The 5,290-nt window shown below is 47.7% G+C and overlaps 1 long non-coding RNA gene across 1 annotated transcript; it reads right to left on the bottom strand.

Annotated features, from left to right (window-relative positions):
• Positions 1-587: 587 nt before the first annotated feature.
• On the bottom strand, positions 588-2,551 carry LOC125413839 (uncharacterized). The gene is made up of 2 exons (XR_015004193.2): positions 2,038-2,551; positions 588-1,903 (listed from the first exon to the last, which is right to left on the bottom strand). It is a non-coding gene; the product is annotated as an uncharacterized LOC125413839 (long non-coding RNA).
• Positions 2,552-5,290: the final 2,739 nt, after the last annotated feature.

Raw genomic sequence — 5,290 nt, 5'->3', positions numbered from 1 at the left:
AGGTTTTTTAACAGGTACATCTATATAATACAAATTGCTCGCAGGGTGCAATTACTATCAACTCACAGATTACTTCTACTTCTTGCTGCTCAGAGTCCCCCCCCCATCCCCAAGGAAGTGCTGCTCTGAATATTTTCACCACATACTGGTATGTTGACATCATTTTAATTGTGGTCGTATATGTCTATTGGATGGATGTGCCATGGTTTAGATAGCTTTCTATAATTCGACACTTATGGTGCTTCTATGTTTTCTGAGCTATGCTATCTGGTTATCGCTGAGGGTGCCCTAAGTGGCTTCTTATGCATTTGAAATGGCGGTGATGAGGTGATGGCATTCTTGAAAGAGAATCCCTGGGGGAAAGGGATGCCCATTTTCAAACCCTTCTGACATGTTGTCTAGTGTCTCTTCCAAAGGTTGCTCAACTTCACTTCCAACCAGCAATGTTTGAGCATCCTCCCCAGTTCCCTGAGACACAGGATGCCTAAAAGGCAGGGTGAGTAACCCATTCCCAAGGATTCCAAATATTTCCAAAATGCAGCAGCATTCAACAACCGAAAAGACAAATGATTCCATGTACACTGAGGATCTGTGTGAATAATGCCCCTGCAGGACATTTTAATGGGACAACAGAAGCACAAGTTGGCTTATGGTACAGGCTTCTGGGGAAGAGAAGAGAGAGATGTATATTTACTGAAAATGAAAGAAACATTGAAACCCCCAGAGTTTTAGTTCAGTAGAATGAAGCAGCCATATGTTCCTACCACCATCATGGGAAAGACACTCAAGTCTTTAAATACATTCCATTTATTTATTCTCGAGACTTTGAGCTTGACTCTTAGGAAAGCTGCTGCTCTGTCTACAGACTAGGTTTGTGATGACGATAAACCCCGTAAGCCATGAATTCCTCGCTGTCAGCGCCTTTTGTAGATGTGGGGGTAAAGGTGCCAGGCTGTTAATGGCTTGCTCAGGGGCTGCGTGGGCGTATCAGGAGCGGGACTGGCACGCTAACTCTGTTCCTCCCTCCACTGGACTGTCTCTACCTGTAGGCTAAAATAAAAGGTGTGACGTCAACAGTCCAACGCCCCTCCACCCCCGCAGAGCTGCTGTGCTGTTTACGGCTAGAGGAAGGCCATCTTTGGGAACATACTCCCACCTTCTGGAAAAGTCGAGGTGCAGTATAATAATTTCTACCTTCGGGTACCCTGGGACTCATTCAGAAGTCCACTTGCCCAAGGCTCCAGGGATGAACATCGGCTGTCCTCTAGTGAGACACCTGGGAAGTGAAGTGGGAGGAGCCCACGCAGAGGCTTAGGCAGCTCCAGCCGCTCAAGACTCCAGGTCTCTCTTCCTTCCTTGAAAGCCACACAGATGCGCATGCAGGCTGTTTGTTAAGAAATCCATCTCCAGCCAGGCTGAATTCCAGTCTTCACCATCCTCCAACGCCTGGAGCTCGAAGGGGCGCCCTAGATGCAGATGTCTAGTATTGCATCCCAAGGCAGCTAGCGGAATCTGCTCTCTGGTTATTCCTCATGCCACTTAGTCTTGGCCAGGCCAGACAGGACGCAGCCCCCTTTCGCTGGCAGAGTGTCTGTTGGGCGGAGATGGTGTGAAATCCAGCCTCCCCCCTCCTCTAGGCAGTGACAGCCTCTTGGCCCAGTCCCCTGGCAGAGTCTGCCTCGGGGTCTCACCAATGCCTCCCTTCTCGAATGTGCGGCTGCCTCACTCAGCGTGATCTCTTGGCGCTTGGCTGAGCGGCTGCATTTGGAAGTGATTTGGGACTCAAAAAAATAAAAACTGTGCGTCGAGGAAACTCTCAAGCGTTGTTCTCATCTGTTTCTGGCCACCCACCTTCTGAGCCGAGAAAGTAGGATCGGGCCAAATTGTGCTGAAATGAAACTGTCTGAAATCGAGAAAAATGGTAGCCAACATGTTGGGGGTGGGTGGTGAAACTTACCCTCATCCTTCTAAGCTTAGTGGGCTGCCAACTCAGAGGCCTGGGGTGGAGTCCTTCAGCCCCTTCTGGCCTCCTCATACCTGCCAGGCCTGCATCCGTTCTCCGTCTTTGTGTGATGCCAGTTCGCCATGAGTCTTCCGTAGCTGCTACATCTACAAGTGCCAGCCAGGTTTCTCCAGCTGAACATCGGTGGGATTTGCTCTTGAGCTGGAGACCAAGTCAGGTGCTTTCCCTCTCTCCAAGTGAGCTCAAGGGTCCTTTGGTAAAATGCAAAGGAAGGCTTTTGATGCTAATGAGGTCTTTTGTCATTCTCATCCCCTTAAGCCACTGGTATCTTTGAACCCTTCAATCCAACCAGCTGTTGAACTTTCCCCCCACGTGTGTTTCAACTGGACATCACCAGCTGCATGTCAAATGGTGATGTTAAAGGTGATTTTCTCTAACGATCATGGAAAAGTCTCATTTTTTCACACATTTATTTGTTTGTTTGTTTATGTGTTTATTTATTTAGTCAATCCCTGGAACTTGATTTTACTCGTGACTATTTGCTATGAAGAACAAGATTTTAGTTAATCATACTTCTTTGACTCCCGTTTTTTGTCCCTCAGCCCTCCCCTGTCCTTCATCCCCCCCACCCGTCCCTCAATCCTCTCCTTGTCCTTCATCCCTCCCCTGTCCCTCAGTTCTCCCCTTGTCCATTCTTCATCCCTCCCCTGTCTCTCAGTCCTCCCCTTGTCCTTCATCCCTCCCCTGTCCTTCATCCCTCCCCATCCCCCAGTCCTCCCCTAGTCCTTCATCCCTCCCCTGTCCCTCAGTCCTCCCCTGTCCCTCAGCTCTCCCCTGTCCCTCAGCCCTCCCCTGTCCCTCAGCCCTCCCTTGTCCCTCAGCCCTCCCCTGTCCCTCAGCCCTCCCTTGTCCCTCAGCCCTCCCCTGTCCCTCAGCCCTCCCTTGTCCCTCAGCCCTCCCCTGTCCCTCAGCCCTCCCCTGTTCTTCATCCCTCCCCTGTCCCTCAGCCCTCCCCTGTCCCTCAGCCCTCCCCTGTCCCTCAGCCCTCCCCTGTCCCTCAGCCCTCCCCTGTCCCTCAGCCCTCCCCTGTTCCTCAGCCCTCCCCTGTCCCTCAGCCCTCCCCTGTCCCTCAGCCCTCCCTTGCCCTCTAGCTTCTACCCTGCTATGGGCTGTGCCAACAGTGCAGCAGGAGGAATTTCTGGAAGGAGGCCAAGTTTGGCTTCAGATCATTTCTCTTCAGCACACACTGGCCTCTGAAAACCAGATTCTGTTTGTCATTTGGTTTGCTCTCCCAGCACTGTGTCATTCCGATGGTAATGCTGATGGATTTCAAGCTTGCCTCGCAGAGTAACGCACAAGGTTTTCATAAGCACATTAATCTTAAAAGAAAAACTGTCAGATGCAAACAATACCCATATGACTGATGTTGTAAAGACCCAAACTAACTCTTAACATCCATTCCCCAAGAATATTATCTTACAGGGGCCTTATGTTGCCTTTAACTCCCATTCAACACACCTACCTGCAGTGCGGGGCTTCATAGCGCCTAAAAAGCTTGCTTTCCACACCAGAAAGCCATGGATTGATGGCTTGTCTGCTCACTTGCCAACTTTAAATAATAGACTTGGTCACATGGCTGTGTAAATAAAACCATGATTACAAGAAATAAGTAATTTCATTAGTTTTTGCAAAATGTAATATAAGCGGCCCTTATGAAGACCAAATTGGAAAGTCATTATACTCTAAGACGAGAGACTCTGGTCTCTGCAAAACACTAAAAACTCATTAGCAGATGAGACATGCTGCCCAAAGTCTTTCCCTCGTGGAAATGTTCCTAGCTCACAAGCAGATTTGTGCAAAGCATTTCACAATTTTCTCCCAAAGTTAACTAAATGTGTGGTATGAATTAAATATCTGATATTGCTGTCAACGTCATTTGGAGGAATTCCAGGCCACAATCAAGAACAAGCTAGTAGCTTGTTTTAATTTAATGGTGTTGAAGTGTTCCACTGTAATTAAGCATCTGAAAATTAAACAGAAACAGTCATTAGGTTCAGAGATGTGAAGTCACCAGACCAAAGGGTAGAAACCATTTCAAGGAAGGGCCTCTGAAAACCATTATAGGTTGGTTCTTCAGCACGGCCTTGGGAAACCTCTGAGGTTCAGAAACATCAGAATGTATAGAGACAGATAGATAATTTAGGGGGTTAAGACTGTCACTGAAGGAGCCTGAACATGTTTGCCATGGCCATATGTAGTTAGCAAGTTTCTGGACAAGATTAGGTCCAGAAGCTGTGATCCCAACCCCATTATACTAAATCCTTGGGAGTCATTACTTGCAATGGAGCTGTGCCAAACCAATGGATCGCATAAAAAAAAATAATGGGGTTAGAGACCACCAGCCTTCACTATCGTGTCCTGAACCTGCAGTGTGGTCTATCGGCAGCCGTTCATCATGGGGTTGGCAACCCAAGAAAGCAGTAGTGTCTTCCTATTTCCAACCTAAGATTGGCTAAGCACGTGCCTTTCCTTTCATTGTACTTCCCACCTGTTGCGTATGTGAAAGTTCCTTTGGTTGTTTAGCCAGGCAAGAGAACTGCTAGCCCTTCTGATCATGCCCTGAAGCTTAGGAAAACAATGTGTATAACACTGGTCACTTCCCAGAGTCAAAGAATGCTCCCCAGATAATCATGCATTTCCAGGCTACAAGTAGAGCCTTGCTCTCAGCAGCCAGGGCACATCTTGTCATTCTCTTTGAAATGAAGCCTGCTGACTCCTTGAAGGAAGCTGGGCTTTCTTTGGAACATATGGCTGGCTAGTCAGTGGCCCAGCTGTCATAAGAACCAAGGTCTTCTCATTTCAGCTTCAATGTGTTTTCCAAAACGCTCACCCGACAGTCAGTGAAAAGGAGCACAATGCTCTGTGCTGCCTGCCTGGAGGATTGTGTTTGTCATTGAATCATGCAATAAGTTTTTCTTTATTTACGTGGCCAGGGAACAAAGACAGTCATGACTTTAGAACATTTTCAGTTAAACCCTTTGAAAATCTGATGAAAATGAAAGATGGCCTCTCTAGAAAATATGAGAAGCAGAGATTGGGAATCAATTTTGGGAGAATTTGTGGCTCCATGGCCAATTCATGGGGCCCCTGACTTTCATTTAAGATGCAGTGGAAAGGGAGCTGGGGCATAGGTCAATAGTTCAGTGTGTGCTTGATATACATGGCCTGGACGCAGTCCCCAGCACCAGAAATTTAATGGATGGATTATTGAAAAATTTAAGTTATGTCAGGTCTTTACTCAATAAACTACCCAGAAGAGTGCCTACC

This window comes from Myodes glareolus, chromosome 10, assembly GCF_982192425.1.
Source record: "Myodes glareolus chromosome 10, mMyoGla1.1, whole genome shotgun sequence".
In the NCBI taxonomy this organism is placed as follows: domain Eukaryota; kingdom Metazoa; phylum Chordata; class Mammalia; order Rodentia; family Cricetidae; genus Myodes; species Myodes glareolus.
Note: the sequence above shows the minus strand (reverse complement) of the source record. Positions and strands in the feature narration are given on the sequence as shown.